General features: G+C 38.7%; 1 non-coding gene across 30 annotated transcripts in view; it reads left to right on the top strand.

Annotated features, from left to right (window-relative positions):
• LOC112204612 (uncharacterized) overlaps positions 1 to 19959 on the top strand; it is a 229242-nt gene that overhangs the window by 46677 nt on the left and 162606 nt on the right. For 29 of the 30 annotated variants that reach the window (XR_010146957.1, XR_010146954.1, XR_010146955.1 and 26 more), the window contains one exon: positions 13337 to 13390. This is a non-coding gene — a transcript (uncharacterized LOC112204612). Of the gene's footprint in view, positions 1 to 13336; positions 13391 to 18418; positions 19934 to 19959 lie in introns of those variants that run through there. The other variant, XR_010146963.1, reaches the window with a different exon arrangement.

Below are 19959 nucleotides of genomic sequence, written 5' to 3' on the forward strand. Positions count from 1 at the left end.
TATATTGATATCTCCCCCACTTTCAATAGCTTATTAGTAATCTAATATTTTTTTTCTGATTGTAATAGTAGTGCATACTCATTGTAAAGTATTTGGAAAATACAGACGCAATAGTGCTTTGGCTGGGTTAGAGTTTAAGGGTGTGTGTTAAAGCCCGGTAGAGGAGCATGTGGTGTGAGACAACACTGCCCCCTAGAGGTCTTTGTGTGCCGCGGACTGACCGGGCCACCCAACCTCCAGAGACGTCCCGCCGCTTCGTGAAGGCTCCTGGACAACGAAGCGCGTCCGGTGATTTCAAGGTGGGGCTAGGAGTCTTGTGAGAGGAAACTCGGTCCTGACCCTATGTGAGTGCTGAAATTCATAGAACTGTGTAGACAAAAGTCAATTTTATTGCATGCTAATTTAAAAACATTTAAAAATAAAATAAGCTTTAAATGCCTTTAAGACATAATTTAAAATAACTTTAGAAAAATTCCAGTGAGAGACTCATCCCATAATTTAGCCACTCCTTCTGATGCTAGACTGCTGCACTGTTCCTATCTCTGTATAAATAAACCTGTATTGGAAACTCTGGGGGCATAAATCTTTGTACATATTTAAGATTTTAAAAATTAGGATACAGCTCAGAAATGGAATTATGGAGAAGATGAGTATAAATGTTTTTTAGAACTCTTGATATCTGCTGCCAAATTGCTTTCCCTTCAAGGTCGTGTCAATTGCCCCTCCCACCAGCAGTGACTGAGATTAAATGGTTTGGGTATTATTGAGTATATGAAATTAGAAGACATATTCAGGGTTGGTTGGGGAATTGCCTCCTGGTTGAGGTGGGGTGGTGGAGAAGTAGGAGAGAAACGGAGGTGGGTGCGTGTGTAAACCAGGAGAGAAATAGGCCTTCACGCCTGAGGGTTATCTGCTTCAGGTTTTTGTGCTTCCCCAATAACTCCAATTTTGCTCCTTACCACTTTCTTTAGGATTGATTTTTATTTTCTTATTTCTTCTTCACCCTCTCTTCTGGCCGTAGTGTAGGAGCAAAGTTAGGCTACCAAAGCAGCAATACTATCCTATGTAATCAACCAAGCAATGTTTTTAAAACACCAATCATATGAAAGGCACTGTGCAAGCCACCCCTGCCCTCGGAATTTACAGTGCAACAGGGAAAGGTGAGGTTAGTGTGACTTCCCTGCCCAACACCACCTTTCTCCCTCCTAAGTTGCTAATGGTAATGATGAAAATAATGTCATCATAAGGTATTATTTAGCTATTGGAAGAAACCACTCGGTGTCGAGTTCATCAAGGAATCCGTCACAGATGTGAAATCAAGCCAGGCCTAGCAAGGATGAGTGCATTTAATTGAATGCATTTCAGGTAGAGAAATGCCATGTGCAGAAGTGACAGCCTTTGGTAAGGAGTATGGGACTGTGACTATTTCCCCTTGATGACCTTGCATGAAAATAAACAAACAGCATTTGAAAATCTCCTCTCCTGAGGTGACTAGAAGGTGACTCAACAGTCCATTTCCATGCATCAGCTTGCTGGAGGAAATGGAAAGGCCTATTCCCCAAAGCAGTGTTTGTCTCACAGAAATAGAGATATTATGTGTAATAAATTGGGAAAACTTGTGAAATGAAACATCTGTTCTGCATGCTTAAGCACCAAGGCACTTGCAAAATATGAATTTTTACTCCATATTCCAAATGCTGTGATGATGAGCTGAGAATGAGTTTGGAAGGTTCATCTCTTTCCAATAAAAAGGTTCATCATGCCTCTCTGACTTTTATAATTATTTTGGAACATTTTAGATAGAAAATTGAAAGAGGAGGGAAAGAATGATGACAGAACTGAAGAATAATTGATGAAAGGGTCAAAAAGCTAAAGAACTTTGAGAAATGGATTTTATGTGCAGTCAACAATGCCTTCAGCTAATTTAACCAAATCAACAAAGCCATTAAAATGTATAATGATTTTTATTTTGCTACAAATCTATGTAGAATGAAAGATATCTTGTGAAATGCAAAATCTTCCATATTTGGGATCTAAGCACCTGCATAGATGTTTGAGAAAACGGAAGGTGGCTATTCTTTTATTGAATGTTTTTAGAACATAATGCTACTCCCCCCTGCTCACTCCACCGCAATAAACACTTTATTCACTCTGGATGCCCTCAATTTCCCCTACCAGCTAGGAGCTGTGTATCACTCTCCAATGTACTGTTGATTTTCAATCTAGACCAGTCTCCAAGGTTACTCTTGACTTTAAAATATACAACACCAATTTGCAGGTTCCACCAGATATCCAGGTGTGAAATTTTCTGAGGCCAATTTAAAGAACAGACTGTCTTTTTTTCTTACCATGGTGCTGCATATTATTGGTGCTAATGCTACACCTAAGGGATTTCAAAGCTCATTTCCAAACATCATCTCATTTGAACTTAACCAGAATTGGGAGATGGACTGTGCAATTATTTTTACCCAGCATTCCAAAAGGGGAAAAATAAGCATCTGAAAATGACTTTCCCAAGGTCACACAAAGAACCAAGACAAGACACTACGTTTCCTAACACCTATTACTCTGTTTTCTATTGTATTATATACTTTATGCTTGAACATAACCAGGCAAGTCTTTTTCCTTGAAAACTCTCAGGAGAAATGTTCTCTAGTCCCAATCCCTTGTCTAATTTCTACTTAAACCTATATCCTCCCCCATTTCTCCTTCTCAGTAGGCATGGGGGATCCCACACTGCAGATCCCACATGCCTATCAAGAGAGTAGTGACCTTATAGAGTCCCACATGGCAGTGTAAAGCAGTGAGAGTCACATCTTGGGTCCACGGTGGACTGATCCAGCCATGTGGGCAGTGGTCAGAGGGGAGTTTTTAACCAGCAGTGGACCAGAATGGGTCACATCAGCAAGGTTGGCCATTGGGATGATAAAGGGATAGTGATGCTCACGTCCCAGTGTGGATGGTGGGAGAGCATGCATGTTGCTTTCTGTGATAGTATCCATCATGGTACATGAGGGCACAGTCGTTTCTCCTAACTCTGGAACACCAGGTTTCCTCCTCGACTCTCTCAGGATTCTCAGGTAAGAGAGGAGAGGCATGTGTGAGGGATAGGAGGAAGCAGAAAGGAAAACGAATGGGCAGAGATGACATAAAAGGCATATTTAATGAGGGATTGCCAGGGCGAAAGAAATAGATCCCCCTTTCTTTGACATAATTTTCAAATAATCATTTGTATCCCCCTTGGGGATTTTGAGGGACAGGTAAGGCCACCACCCCAGTGCCTGAGTTTATACTTATAGATACCTGCCTAAGACACTGGATGTGTCTTGGAGGGGGACTGTGGTCCTGCATTAGGTAGGTCGGTGCTAATGAGCTAATGAACTTTGGTTCAAATTGTAGAAGTAAACTGACCACTGTTCCCCAAAGTTGATACGGCCTGGGTGATACTTCTCAGACTTTCGAGTGCCTAAGAATCACCAGAAGATTCCGATTCAGTGGGTTTTAGGGTGGAGCCTAAAATCTTGCATTTCCAACAAGCTCCTGGTGATGCTATGATGCTAGTCCGTAGACTAGCTAAGTAGCAAGGAGCCAGGGACATTCAGATTACACTATATATGTGGTTTTGCACCCTGATTTTTTTTCCTTTTAACCTCTTAAAACTTTTTGCTTAACATTTTACATAAATGTTTTCCCTATGATATTAATTATTCTTTAGACTCATAGTTTTTAATAAATGTGCTATTTAGTTACTTGGATGTGTAGTGATATATTTGATCAACTACCTTTTGTTTGAAATCTAAAATGCTTCCTGTTTTTACCTGTCATAAATCATGATGTCATGAGCATCCCTATTTATAAATCTTTGTTGGCTTCTCTGCACCAAAACTTGCAAGCAGGACAGAGAATTCCATTAGGGAAAAAAAGAGAGAGAGAGAGAGAGACAAAAAAGTATATAAAAGAAGTTGAAAATACTGTTTTAAAACAAATATTGACTGATCTCTAATGTCCACATCCAAGGCACTTGATGACAGGAATTATAGAATATTCAGAAAAATAGAGTTTTTCTTTCACTTCTGCTATAACGTATACTTGGAAACTACACCATAAAGTATAAAGCTCGAAAGTGGCTGGAATTCCTGCATACGATGTATTGTAATTACAGATTGCACTCCAAGATTTGTTATAAACTTTGTGAAGGGAAAAAAACACAAGCTGTGTTTTGTATATTAAACATTAAAATTGTAGGCTATATCCTATGCAATGGAAGGAAAATATGCCACATACATTGAATTTTTAAAAACTACCATACCATAATTTTGCATAAAAACTAATAAACAAATTGTATTAAATGGGAAATAGTTAATAATTTGGCCTTTCTGGTTTGCTGCTGTGTCGCCAGGTCCTGGCTCCCATTAAGGTGACATCTAGCCTATAGGCCATTGAATAGAAAAAAGACATTCCTTCCTCAAGCACTTAACTTCCATTCAGCCAAAGCTTATGTGTATTGATTTTGTTGCAAGACACTGTACTGCCGTCTGCTAGAAAATGGTGTAGCAATAAAATACAAATGTAAAATTTCTACATTGTGAATAGTACTTCCTAGATGTGGTGCACAGTCTGCACAAGCATAGGCACTGGCCCTACCTCTAAATAGATTTTTCTGGAATGAAAGAATGAATGTATTCTATTGATCCTGGTTATGCTTCAAAGCTGTAATCTGTCAGTACCCTCTGTGGTCACTAGATAGGAAGTTGGAGAATATTCAAAGTGATAAAGAGAAGGGTAATGGGAAAGTCTAAATGAGTGCTTCTCAAATTTTAATGGGCATATGAATCACCCAGGAATCTTGTTAAAATGCAAATTATAATTTGGATGTGGGGCCTGGGATTCTGCATTTCTCACAAGCTCCCAGCTCACTTATCATCTGATAAGAATGCTGTTGGTCCATAGGCCACACTTCGAGTAGAAAGACTCTAAAACAACAATCAATCTTGGCTTCTTGCTAAGTAAATATTTTTTAGTAAAAATTGTCACTCTTAGTTCATTGAAATTGATTCAGTATTCTATTAATTTCTGTGTTGAATCTTGGAATGGAAAGAAACTTCCAGGTGATTCTAATGTGCAGCCAAGGTTAAGAACCACTGGTCTAGTGAAAAGTCGTGCATCCAAAGCACCTAAATGTAGGGACTACGTGTAAAAGGCATTCACAAATGAAAAACATCAAATAATTGTGATTTTAAATTTTGAAAAAAGAATTATTCTTCGTCTGAAGATATTTATCACCACATGAATGATATACATTACTAAGTATTGCAGGCGTGTCCAACCTTTTGGCTGCACTGGGCCACATTGGAAGAAGAATTGTCTTGGGCCACACATAAAATACACTAACACTAACAATAGCTGATGACCTAAAAAAAAAAAAAAAAAAAAAAGTCCATGCATAGTTTTCATGATATCCACCACCACAGATAAGCAAAATAGTCCTTGCATTGAAAAGGTTGGACACAGCTGGAAGGAGTTTAGAGGCCGGGAGAGCTCTATAGGCAGAAATACTTTGGGAATGAAAGTAATGGGAGGACATAGGACAAGACGCTGCCCTCCCGGTATCTCAGGTGTGGCATGAGCATACGTGACAGGGGCAGTGAGCACCTGGGCTAAGGATAGCTATTCTACTCCTCCGGCATTGTTCTTCTTACAGAGTTGAGAGCTCCTCTGCACTTTGTGTATGCCATCGGCCAGCTGATAGTACTTTGCAACTCTGATCAATCAACATGCTTGCAGATTGTTACAATCTTGCTGTTTTCCCATCCACGATAATCGCATGGCTGTATCTTAATGCCAGTTTACTGAGTTGTATTGCTAGGGGCTTTCTAATTCCCATTAAAGATTTTTAAATCCCTCAGCCATTTTCTTACTTAAAACCATTAAAGGTAGCTGTAGGTATGTTGAGGAATGTGTGTGGATGATACAGCATTTCTCTTCTGCCTGGAATAGTTGTCTTCCCTATTGCCGCTGCATTCCCTCATCTACTCTCCATCTCATTTTAACAAAGGATTGGTATTTTAGAAAGAACTCAGATTCTCTTTGGGGAAGCGAGCGCCACCACTTGTATGGTGATTTTTAAAGATATATTCACAAGTTATTTGATGCTTCTCTCCCAAAGAGATGGAGCTACATTCCCCTTTTCTTAGTGTGGGCTGGACATAAGGACTCAGATAGGTCTGGCAGAAAGGATGAAATGTCACTTTTGAGATTAGGTTATTGAAAGACTGTGGCTTCTGTCTTGGGAGGTGCGTGCTCACTTTTTCACTCTTGAACTCCTCACTCGGAGAAGCCAGCTGCCATGCTGTGAGGCAGCCTGTGGAGAGGCCCACGTAGTGAGGAACTGAGGACTGCTGGCAGCCGTGGCAGTGAGTGCAGAAGCAAATCCTTCCCCAGTTGAGGCTGCAGATGACTACAGCCCTGGCAAACACCTTGACTGAAGTCTTGTAAGATTCTGAGGTAGAACCACCCAGCTAAGAAGCTCCTGGACTCCTGACTCACAGAAACTGTGAGATGACATTTGTTTTTTAAAAAAATTGGTAAGCTTGGCTGGGCGCGGTGGCTCACGCCTGTAATCCCAGCACTTTGGGAGGCCAAGGCGGGTGGATCACGAGGTCAGGAGATCGAGACCATCCTGGATAACATGGTGAAACCCCATCTCTACTAAAAATACAAAAAATTAGCTGGGCGTGGTGGCGGGCACCTGTAGTCCCAGCTACTCGGGAGGCTGAGGCAGGAGAATGGTGTGAACCCGGGAGGCGGAGCTTGCAGTGAGCCGAGATCACACCACTGTGCTCCAGCCTGGGCGACAGAGCGAGACTCCGTCTCAAAAAAAAAAAAAATTGGTAAGCTTGGGGGTAATTTGTAATATAGCAATCATCAACTGACAGAACTTGCCTGAAACAAAATATTTTTTTCAGCAAAGAACCTGCTATTCTAAGCTTGCTGAAACTGGCTCTGTATTGAAAACTAGAATGGAAAGGAATGTTTAGTGTCAGGGTAAATTCATGAATCAGTGGACCCAACAGAAATGCAGTGTGTGTGTGCGTGTGTGTGTGTGTGTGTGTGTAAAATACATCTCACTTCTTTGGAAGTGAAAGATGAATTTTTGGAAGAACAAAACCACAATCAGTTCTTTGTTGTCATTGAAATCATTTGATAATCCTAAGCATGCACGCACACTCCCAAAAGAGTAGAAGATGGTAGCTCACAAGACAAGGAAGACTGGTAAAGCTACTGAGGTCTGTGGGAGCTGCCCTGTAAGTCAGAAGTGCCCACAAGTTGGAGCCATTAGGTTTTAAATGACGGAAACCCAATTCAAGCTAGTAAGCAAAAAGAGAATTTATTGTCTTACACATCTGGGAAGTCCGGGGCTACAACAAACTTCGGTACTCCTGTTTACGGAGTTCTCTGTCTCCCTCATCATCTCTGGCCCTGCTTCCCTGTTTCTTTCCTCAACTTCTCCTGTGAGAAATCACTTTCTTTGGCCACCAGTAGCCCACCTTCTCATCCTGAGTTTGCCTGCTCCATGGCAAAAAGTGCCTTTCTCCTAACAACAATTAATCCAACCCTAGGAACATTCTGATTGACTGGCTTGGGTTGTAAGCCTTTGGCAAGGGGAAGGTGGTGAAGATGTTGTGATTGACAGGTTTGCCTGGACCACATGGAAAGAGAGGGAGTGATTACCCAAGGAACCCAAGAGGAGGGTGGGTGAGAGGGCTGTTAAACAAAAATATAATCACCGATGCTCCCTACAACCTGGAGGCTTGATGAGAATAAGCCATGACACATGGTTGCTGTCGTATGGTTGCTGTTCTAAACACATGGTTGCTATTCTTATGGTGCTTCAGTGAGATGCAACTAGAGGCTCAGGTTATAGGCTGAGTTAAGCCAGGAATGGGGTTTTCTTCTAGAAACTTCTGGAACTGAAAAGTTAAATTACTAGGAAGTCGCTGGAGAGGTTAGCTGGCCCTCCATGTCTATTCTACTTAAAGCTGTTCGACTTAAAAGTATGAGAATTTAATTCTTCTCCACTCAGCAAGAGAGAAGAATGAGGTGTCTTTGCCTTTATATTTCTAAGAGAAGTCATTTAGAGTTTTAAAACACAGGGAGATTAAGGATGTAGGAATGTGTGGAGGTGGTAGACATCTGCTGAATTTTTTTCATAAGAGAGTTTGAGTTGAGATTCTGACATACACAGCCAAGAGATCCTAATAAAGCTGGTTCTAAAGAGATCCAGATTTTCATATTAGAACTATAATAAATGAGATGTGCTTTTATGAAACTTTATGTTAGCAATTAAAGTATTTTGCACTGGAGGATCAGTTCAAGGGCAAATCTATGCAAAAATGTTCCAACTGAAACCTTTGTATTCAGAATCACAGTGTGTTAGAACTGAAAGAGGCCTGAAAGATCCTATTTGTTTTTTAAGTAAAAAGAAACATCTTTTCATATGTTTAATGGTTATTTGTATTTCTTCTTTTGTGAATTGCCTTTTAAAATTATTTCTCATTTTTCTATTGGAACATTAATTTGTAAATTATTTGTAAGTATTTTTATATGCATAATATAAACATATTGTTTGTCGTATACTGTATGCATCTTTCCTTTTTCCATGTTATAGTGCTGCTTTCTATATATACATGAAGTTTTAAGTTTTTTGTAAGTTGATTTATCTCTTTGTAGATTATATCTTAGTGTTTATAACTAGTCAAAAGACTTCCCAATACCCAAATACACTAAACAGCCACATATTTTATTTTGCAATTTTTTAAATTTTATTGAATTTTAAGGATCTGTCTTTAATTTAATTATATATAAATCTTTAACAAATCTGAAATTTAATTTGCGAAGTAGGCATCTAATTTTATTTTTTCCCCAAATGGTTAGCCAAATATTGCTGTACCATTTATTAAGTAATCTAGTTTTTCCCTATTCAACTGAAATGCCACACTGACTTAATGTTTTATTTGTTTATTTGAGGCGGCAGAACTTCTCAAAACATTTATTAACAGAGAACAATGTTTCATGTAATTAGCATTTGACTTAATAGCTCAATTTGAGGAATGGAAAAAATAAAGGGAAATGATAGATTTCAGTACTACGAACAACATTTGTTGGGACTTTTGAAGGTAGATAAATTGGAAGAAAAAGTATTACGTTGCTTTATTTTAAAAATAGAAGCTAGCAATTTTTAGCTGCATTTGAGGACTTTATTTTCTTTTTGCATTTTCTTCCCTGTGGTCTACAGATTTCCTAGCAGACTTAACATCTGGCATTGGGGAATCCTTAAACCCAAGGAAGGAACTGCTGGCAGGAAATTTTCTGTGGATGTTAGGATTGGGAAAAGGGGAGATGAAATAAGGGATGTGCTTCCTTAAGATTATAAACTCTATCCACAAAGCCCCTGTCTGGAATTCTGGGTTGAATTGTATCCTCCCCAACCCCCACCAAAAAAAAAGACGTGCTCTTCAACATATCTTCCTAACCCCCAGTATCTCAGAATGTGACCTTATTTGGAAATAGGATCATTGCAGATATAATTAGTTAAATAAAAATGAGGTCATACTGGAGTAGGGTAGGCCTCTGATCCAATATGACTGGTGGCCTTATTAGAAGATGGCCATGTGAAGACAGAAACATACAAGGAGAAGACCATGCAATGATGAAGACAGAGACTGGAGTTATGCAGCTGAAAACCAAGGAACAGCTTCTTATGTACTTAATTTGTGTCAGATTTCACTACGTGTCAAAGCTTGCTATAAAACCACCAGAAGCTAAGAGGAGAGGAAGGATTCCCCTACAGGTTTCAGAGGAAACACGGCTCTGCTTACACCTTGATTTCAGATGTACAGCTTTCTAGTTTGTGCTACTTTATTATGGCAGCCCTAGGAAACTAAAGCAGCCCTCATGAGTTTTAATGGCCTCATGGCTTCTGACACAAAAATGCCCCCAAAACACCTTTGATCTGAATTTTGTCAAATTTTGAACACTTATAGGAGATGATATAACTAGAATATGATGAGATACTTATTAAATAAAGCCCAATGACTCCATGAATTCCAAGTAAAAGTTAAGTAAATCCCTTAAAATCAGAGCTAGAATAATTGTTCTGCCACTCATTAGCTCTGTGATCTTAAGCAAGTTATTTAACTTCTTGGGGCCTCTGTTTCCTCATGTGTAAAACAAAATATCTACCTCAAAGGGTTATCATAAAAACTGGACGAAGTAGTGATGCATGCAAAAGTACTTAGAACAGTGCTTGATACAGAGTGAGTACATAATCGATGATTTTCTTCTTCTTCTTTTTCATCTCCTACCCCTCCTCCTCCACAAGTGCAGCTGAACAAATTCAAAATGATAGTTCATCAAATAATTGCAACAGTGTGCTAGACACTCATATAAAGATCCATTGTAATGTAGTCATTTTGCAATGGAAGTTTGGCCGTGTGACAAGAATGTGCCCCTGATATGTCTCCTTGCAGGTTACTATGAACTGAATTGTGTCCTCCCCTGGCAAACTCATACGTTGAAGCCCTAATCCTCAGTGTGATTGTATCTGAAGATAGGGTCCTTGGCAGATAACTAAGGCTAAAGGAGTCATAAGGGTGGCACCCTAATTCTATAGGACTGTAGCCTCATAAAAAGACGGAGAGAGAGAGAGATCTCTCTCTATGGCAAGCACCGAGGAAAGGCCACATGAGTGTGCAGTGAGAAGGCAGCTGTCTGCAAGGCACAGAGTGCACTCACTAGAAGCCAACCACGCTGGCACCCTGATCTTCCTCTTCCCTCTTCAGAGCTGTGAAAAAATTAATATCTATTGTTTAAGCCACCCAGTCTATGGTGTTTTGTTATGGCAGCCAAACTGACTAATTCACAGATTCAACACTCAAAGGGTTAAATATATATACCTCTTGGAACAGACAATGTGGATCTCCCTGCTTGGCTGATCCTCCTTCCCTACTAGTCTTCCAAATTTGTAGTGCTATAGGGCCCTCTTCTTTACCCTTGGTCTTCTATCTCAATCCAGCCCAAGGCTTTAAATACCATGTGAAATGGTTTGAATGTATATGTCCCCTTCAAAATTCATACTGAAACTCAATCCCCAATGCAGCATTGTCAAGAGGCAAGGCCTTTAGGAGGTGATTAGGTCATGAGGGATCTGCCTGTATAAATGAATTAGAACCTTATAAAAGGGATGGAGGGAACTAGCTAAGCTCTTTTTGTTCTTCTCCTTTCTCCCATGTAAAGATGCTACAGTGAGAAGATGCCAGGTCCTCATCAGACACCAAACTTGCTGGTGCCTTGATCTTGGACTTCCCAGCCCTTAGAACTGAGAGAAATAAATGTCTATAATTTATAAATTACCCAGTCTGTAATATTGTGCAGCACAAAGTGACTAAGACATCGTATGTATACTGATGACATACAGATTTAGTCCTCATCTCTTCCTTCAACTGCAGGCCTATGTGTCCAACTTCCTTCTTGACTCCTCCACTTGGATGAATAATAAATATCCATCTCAAATATTTTAAAGTCCAAAACAAACCCTTCATTGAACTGTTTGTTCCCTCTTTTCAACCATGCCTTGTCCATGTGGACACCTCCACCCCAAAAGTCATCCTTGATTTCTTTTTCTTTACCCCCTCTGCCCACATCCAACCCATCAGTAAGTCTTGTCAGTTCTACTTCCAAATTATGTTTTTAATGTTATTCCCATTTCTCAGTTCCACTATCACCACCACGACTATTTCTTGCCATAGTCTCATTTCTTGCCATAGTCTCCTAAATGGTCTCCCAGTCTCTAGTCTTGCTGTCTTATAAATTCCTCTCCACTCAGTAGCCAGAGTTATCTTTCATAAAATATAATTTTAATTTTACAAAAAAAATACATTTGCAGAGTTTAAGCAGGCAGAGTTCAACAAATGATATCACCAAAAGGAAACAAACAAACAAGACGTACCAATACCTTCCAGATAAATAATTTTTAATGGCTTCAGCTCAGAGTTATCTTTTCATTTGTTTGTTTTTGGTTAGGTTTTTTGAGGTACAATTTGCATAGAGTAAAATGCAGCAATTCACATATTTAGGTATACATTCCAGTGACTTTTGACAAATATGTTCAGTCATGTAACCACTATGATAAAAATATAGAATATTTCCTTTACCCATAAGATATAGATGGATATAGATATAGATATAAAAGATACAAGGTCTCCTTCTGTTGCCCTTGAACTCCTGGGATCAAACCTCCTGCCTCAATCTCCCAACTAGCAGGGATTACAGGTTTGAGCCACTGTACCCATCACCATAAGTTATATTTTAATACATTAACTGAATCATGTCAACTCTTTAGGCAAAAAGCCTTCAGTGACTTTCTTCTAACTTAGAATAAAATTCAAACTCTTTGTCAGGGTCCTTGAAGCCCTACAAAACTCACTTCCATTTACTTCTCTGAACTCCCCTAATAACAAGTCCCCTCACTCAGCAGGGCCCTGCTAAGGAGTTTCAATCTGCTTCATGGACGTTCAACCTGCCTCTCCCCTTGTCTGGAATGATCTTCCTCTGATGTTCCATCCACCTTACTTTTTCTGATCTCTTTATTCAGTGTAGCTTTCAATTCACCTCAAGTAAGTTATTAATTATTTTATCCTGTTTATTTCTTATCACAATTTGGGATAATTTTGTTAATGTATCTTTTTGCTTGTTTATGTCTTAGACCACCAGAATGTAGCAAGATAAAGGCAGGACCTTGGTCCATTTATGCAACACTATATTCCCAGCTCCCATGATATTATCTATTCTACCACACAGAGGGTTCTTCATATTAGGTTGAACTATTTGGAATTACCCACATATGACCATTTTTGACCTACAAGAATGGCGATTTCATATGGTTCATTTGGTTTATAAATATTTGCTGAATAAATGAATGCACTGAAATTTTGAGTTGATGCCACCAGGAAGAGAATAGACAGTTATATTTGTGTGCAGTTAGAAAGAGTTCGCTGTCCTGAGTTCACTTGATCACTTTTTATCCTAAATTGCCACCCGCTACTGTCGTAGCTTTCCACATAATAATTTTCTATTAGGAAAATTATTCATTAAAACAGATAACATGGGTCACTTAAGTGTAAAACTTAAAGGTAACACTTTTTTAAGGAAATCTACCAGAAGAAAATCTTTTTCTAATTTTTAAAGTTTAATGAAACATAATTTACATACAATGTAAATGGCTAATAATTTATGTACGATAGCTAATTTTTAACTCTTCATGTTTTTTTGTTGGCAGGCAACGTGTTGGACCTTCCTGAGCTTCTCAGAAGACAGAGGATTTTCTTTTGAGGTAAATTTGATAGTGCATTTTGATAGTACAGGAGGCGATACGGCATGGTGACAGAAAAGCGCCAGCTTGGTTAGCAGGACCACCTGGCAGGGCTGCAGGCTGTGCCACTTACCAGGCAGGGGACTTTGGGCCAGCTGCTTGGCCTCACTCACCCTGTTTCCTCAGCTGCAATTGGGATGAATAGACTGCCTGCTTCGGGGTTGCCTAAAACTCACATTGGTTAATGATGTGAAATGCTTAGCGCAGTGCCTGGCATAGAGAGAATTCTCATTAGATGATACCTCAGCTGGGCTTTAGGAGCTACAGAAGAAGCTGCATCTCCATGAGCTCAGCATGTTTCTAGCTTTCCTTTTTGTTTTCTATTCAACCTTTCACCCAACTCAGCTTCTCAATCCCTAAATGACAAAGGTTTGGGAAGGAAGACTTGGAACGAGGCTTGCATTTGTTTCTGAGAATTAAATGTTATGTTTTCTTCAATCTAAATAGGTTTGCTTGTACAGCCTTGTTCAATGTTTTTTTTTTTCTTTTTCTCCATGATAAATGACTCTCAACTTCTTTTCCCTCATTTAATTGCTTATCTACATACAATGCCTGGAAGGAAATAAATGTAATGGCCCATAGCAATTGGCCTTCAGGTATCAAGTTTAAGTCCCTTTAAGCAGAACAGCAAATTGAGCACAGAATGAACTGGTTTCATGGTAGCGTACTGCAATTAGATGCAAGAATAGGGAAAGCAGGGTGCTTTAAGTGGTGACACAATTAGTATAGCACTGGGGGACTTCTCTTTCCACTTCTTCAACTCCGCCTGCATTCCGCTGGCTGAAGAGTTGATGACATCCCTGAAAAATCTTCCCTCTCTTGTTTCTCTGATGCCACCTCTGTGTTCTCCGCCTCACTGGCCACACTTCCTTTACCTCCCAAACTTTTAACTCTGAGTGTCCCAAACTTGTCTCATCACCTACCCCTGCTGCCCAGCTCCCCAGCCTGTTCCCCTTCTGACACGGGCACTCTCCTTCTGCTCTCTTGGGAGAGAAACAATGAAGACCTATTTGGCACTTTTATTTCTATTCAAGGAACCAGACTGTGAACAAGTTTACCATTTAGTCCTTTGGACTGTGTCTTGAATTCATCCCTCTTCTCCATTCTCACCAGCACCATCATCATGATGGCTAATATTTCCTGAGCACCTTTCATCCAGGCATGATGCCAGGTGCACCAACTTACTTAATCCTCACAGCCACCACCTGAGCAAGCTCCTATTTTATAAATGGACCAGTTCTTGTTGCTATTGTACAAGTTATTTTCTTTCTATAACGTCCTCCTTGTCCTCCTTCCACATTCTTAAAGAAACTTTCCCTTCCTTTAAAGTACTCAGGGAGCCCTGCATTGCTTCTTGAAGCCTTCTCCAGCTTCATCATCTCACAGTGGTCTCTCTTTTCACTAAATGTCCAATATGCTGCACATAAGTACCCCAAAGTTAGCACAGAATTGTTCCATGGCTGTCATATATGTTAAAAATCATTAAAAGTTCATTTTTTCTCCCATTATGGGAAGGATACATGCTCCTACTAGTAAATTTAGTAGGTAGAAAAAAATTATCACTATCTAGACTGCTTTCCCTTTAGTCTTTATGCATAGCTTTCTGTCTGCCTATTTTTACCTTGTGTTTGTAACTTACTATTACAAAATATGCATCTCTATGTTCATTGTCAACATTATTTACAATAACATGGAGTGGATTTACACGTATTCTCTATATTTGGATTAAAGGAGATAGAGTATGTGAAATTAAATGGGAGAAGTATCTGATACATAACAGGCAATACAAATATTATCACATAGCCTCAATTTATTTGTGAATATTGAAAGCTCCAAAAAAGAAAAAAGTTTTTTTTTAATTGCCGTAATTACTTATTGCAGTATTGTGTTCATACAAACTGCTCAATCATTTTGGAGAAATAACAATTTTTTTCCTCATCATGAAGTAAGGTATGCTCACTGCAAAAAAATCTAGAAAATAAAGAGGAACATACTAAAGAAAAGAATACTCCCATATAATCTCTGTCTTCATAAATAATCTTTTGTAACACTTATACACTGCTGGTGGGAATGTAAATTAGTTCGGCCATTGTGAAAAGTAGTGTAGCAATTCCTTGAAAAACTTAAAATAGAATTACCGTTCAACCCAGCAATCCCATTATTGGGCATATACCCAGTGGAATGTAAATCATCCTGCCATAAAAACACATGCACATGTATGTTCATTGCAGCACTATTCACAATAGCAAAGACATGGAATCAACCTATATGCCCATCAGTAGTAGACTGAATAAAGAAAATATGGTACATATTCACCACAGAATACTAAGCAGCCATAAAAAAGAAAAAGATCATGTCCTTTGCAGCAATATGGATGGAGCTAGAGGCCATTATCCTAAGCAAACTAATGCAGAAACAGAAAACCAGATACTGCATGCTCTCACTTATAAGTGGGAGATACACCATGAGAACACATGAACACAAAAAGCGGAAAAAGAGACACCATGGCCTACTTGAGGGTGGAGGCTGGGAGGAGGGAGAGAATCAAAAAACTTCCTACGGAGTACTATGCTTATTACCTGCGTGATGAAATAATCACTTTGAACATGGTCAGTACATTATCTTCTAATCTAGACTCTTTTCTGTGTTCTATATGCACACAGAAATACACATGCGAAGCTGAACGCATGTGTGAAACAAAATTCAGACACTCAAATTTTCCGCCAATACGTGATAAAATCTTGCACAATAGCTTCCTCCACAGAGGAAAATGTCTTTACTACATCTTAAAAATGGGGTAAATGAATAGTTAGGCTCTTCAGTGTAATAATCATGGTAAATATTCTCAATGTGCGAAAATACAAACAAAAGACTTTCTCTCCCAGCAAATTTAGACCCACATGAAAATTTAAGCACGATCATTTTAAACGAATTTATCCTGGAGCTTAGTGGTTCGAGTTCAAGGTTGAGGAGCAGTCTGGGGACATCAGCTCTTAATATTTTTCAAGTTTTGGAGCAAGTGGTTTCTAGGTTCTGAGTGAAGTGAAACAGAATCTCTAGGGGCATGTGGTAAAGATAATCCCATACTATGTACTGCGTAGAGTTAAAGAGAAGAGGCGAGAGCATGAAGATAAACCAGTACAATCAGTCGTTCACATACCACTAACTACAATGATACTCCCGTTTGCTTCCTGTGAAGTAGTTACTAATAATCACTGATGTCGCTTTTTAATTTCATACATCCTTTAACTATCTTTCATATAGGTATTGAAAGAGTCAACATAAAAGCCACATCCATTTTCTAATTTTGAACAATAGTTAGAGAAACCTAATATCTTCTCATATTTTTGTCTTGCTTCTGTCTCATGAGTTCCCAAAATAGATATATTATCTGAATGAAGAGTTCATGGGCAAATGTCACACTTTTCTTGGTTTGGCTAATTATATTTCTGCTTTTGCTTAGAATAAGATTAATTTTCCTATTCTGCTAATAAACCACGTGATGGCAAAATGCCTTATTCTGAGAAAAGATGCCTTTGGTATTTTAAAGAATTGGGAAGCTATTTCAGATAAGCTATCATATGCATGAAGATTAATTTATTCATCTGAAATGTTCAATAACCAGAAAAGACTGTTTTAAATAAAACCATTTCACAATTAAGTTTTTTTTTGGTTATGGACAGTGATTTCTTCTAAGAAACAAAGCGTCTGTCTATATGAAGAATAACTAAAATAATGGTTAGCAAATATTGATTGGATCCAGCCAAGTGAGCAGCATTTTTGAGTTTACAGATGTGGTAACTTTGAACTATATTTACGTGCTTATAATGAAACCTTACAGTTGGAGTAATAGCTTTGTTCCTGAGTCTCATGAATATTTTCCAGCTCCTTTGTCCTAAATTTCTGCCTGACAATCACCCATTTCAAGGAATAAAAGGATATAATAAGTGATAAATCTATGCTGGAAATTTTTAATCTAAAAAGTTCACATACTATTTCTAATAAACTGAAAACTATTAGAGAAAGATGGAGGTATTAAAACCTATTAATAAGGAAATCAATGGCAACATATTTTAAATGGTTTTGAATTTTATAAAGATTTTCTTTTATAGCACTATGTCCTTTTTCTTTTCTTCTCCTTGTTTGATTTCCAACAGCTGAGCTATTTACTTGTTGAGTTATTTCATATCTATTATTCCATTTAGACCTTGAACCCTGTGAGGGCAGGGACTAACTTTATTCCTAGTGCCTGTCACATGATTTGAACTAAATAAGTATATTTTTCCAGCCTGCACTACTACTTACAATAAGGAGTTTCTTATATTTACTTGAAAATGTTTTCAACCTTCTAGGGATGACCTCTACTATTATTATTCCATTATTGACCTTTCTATGCTTATTATTGACCTTTCATCTTATTATTCTGATTTAGTAAGCAGATTTTATGTCTCCTTGTCCATACCATTCAAGGCTATCTAGATTTCAATTGTATCTTCAGATTTTTACCTTCCACATTGATGAGTCCCAGTGTGAACCCTCCAAAGCAGGTTCCTACTGCACTCATCAGTTTCTTTGGTTGAGGGATAGTGGCCACTATGTCCTTCTCAGGATGTTGGAGACATGATGAAATAAAGACGGTGATATTAGCCCCCTAACTGTAATCACTCATGCTGCTCCCACCCATGTCTACCCACTGGAACAGGGAGTAGTGGCATTGGGGTGGTACAGGGCTTGCCAAGGATGTTGGCTTATAGCTATATCTCCAAACATCCAGAGCATGTCTTCTTTTTCACCTCTCCTTTAGAATCTGCTTCCTTGAACCATCCCTTTAAGTGCAGGAAGAAAGCTATTTTTAATGTGAAAATTACTGTTCCAGTTATCTCATGGTGGAAATTCTTAATGGGCTCTTACTTTGGGCATCTGTCTGGCTCTCAGTGCCAGTAACTTTCTTTTCTTCTTATGTTTGTTTTGTTTTGTTTTGTTTTAAAGATGGGGTCTCCGTCACCCAGGCTGGAGTGCAGTGATATGATCATAGCTCACTGCAGCCTTGAACTCCTGGGCTCAAGCAATCCTCCCACCCCAGCCTCCCAAGTAACTGAGACTACAGGCACCCACCACCGTGGTTGGCTATCAGTGCTAATAACTTTCTGAAGCTCCATGCCTTTAACTCCAGTGTTCTTTACTTAACGTTTTGAAATATCTGCTGCCCACAAATCCTAGCACATTTCTGAAGTTACCAAGACTTTAAGACCTCCCATACTCCTTTTTCTCCCATCTTCCCTTCTCAGTGTTATTAGCCTCATAGTTTCAAGGGCCCAGCCCAGTATCCACCACACACCATATCCCATACATACAAATACAGCATAGATAGTATTGAACATTTCATTTTTCACTTTAGCTTGGTGAAAATTAATATGTATTTAGGTATTTTATAGTTATGACTCTTAGTTTTGGGTTGTCCATCTGCTCCATCCTTATTTCTACCTTTAAATGCAGAGCTATTTCCACCAGCTTGAGATAAAAGAAGACAATAGATCCTAAGTCTTCCACTTGGTTCCCTATCGGTTTTGTTTGTTTGTTTGTTTGTTTTTGGTAGAGATGAGGTCTTACTCTGTTGCCCAGGCTGGAGTGCAGTGGTGGCAATCATAGCTCACTGCAGCCTCAAACTCCTGGGTTCAAGCAGTCCTCCTGCCTCAGGCTCTGGAGTCACTGGGATTACAGGCGTGAGCGACTGTACCTGGCTTCGATTTCCTGATTAAATTATTCTCTCTGCAGCTAGTTTCTTTATTCCAGCCTGAGTCATTTTCTTGCCCTGGGTGACATTTTTCTGTCTTGGACATCTGTCGTATTGAAAGCAAGGCACTTCATTTGTGTCTTTCCTCAACTTCTGTTTGATACACTTCCCATGTCTTCAAGTCATGGTATTTCTGAAACAATTCATATTGCTTTTCATTACTAAACTTTTTTTCCAAAGTACTCCTCTGCAGCCTTCATTCCTGATGTCTTTAAATTTCTCTAGAAGGTCTTATATGCTAGATATACATCTCCTTTAGACACTTATCATTAACCCAATTTAGGGTAACAGAAATTTTTTTTTACATTGAGCACTCTCACAGGTACCTACAACTGCTCACAGTGGTCCTAGAAAGGACATAAAGTAAATTGAAATGGACATTGTTTGGCAGGTGATTTTTATATCCTTCCTGACGATGCTGGTTCAACTTTAACATACAGGTCTAATTTTTTTTTAATCCCTAACCCAATTAATAATACAAAAGTAATACATATTCATTCTAGAGTGTTTGGAAAATATAGCTAATCCCAACAACCAATCAGAGATAACTACTTATCTTTTTCCTTTCAGTCTCTTTTTATATACACATACACTTAAACCTATCTCCTTATCAAATTGTGATGAGTTATACACATAGGGAATTGAAATAACCAAATATTTCTATAATTCTTATAAGTAAAAATAGTAATAAAAATGACATTCAATTTTTACTTGTTGATTCCGGTGTGCGTTTTCC

This window comes from Pan troglodytes, chromosome 8, assembly GCF_028858775.2.
Source record: "Pan troglodytes isolate AG18354 chromosome 8, NHGRI_mPanTro3-v2.0_pri, whole genome shotgun sequence".
NCBI lineage: Eukaryota > Metazoa > Chordata > Mammalia > Primates > Hominidae > Pan > Pan troglodytes.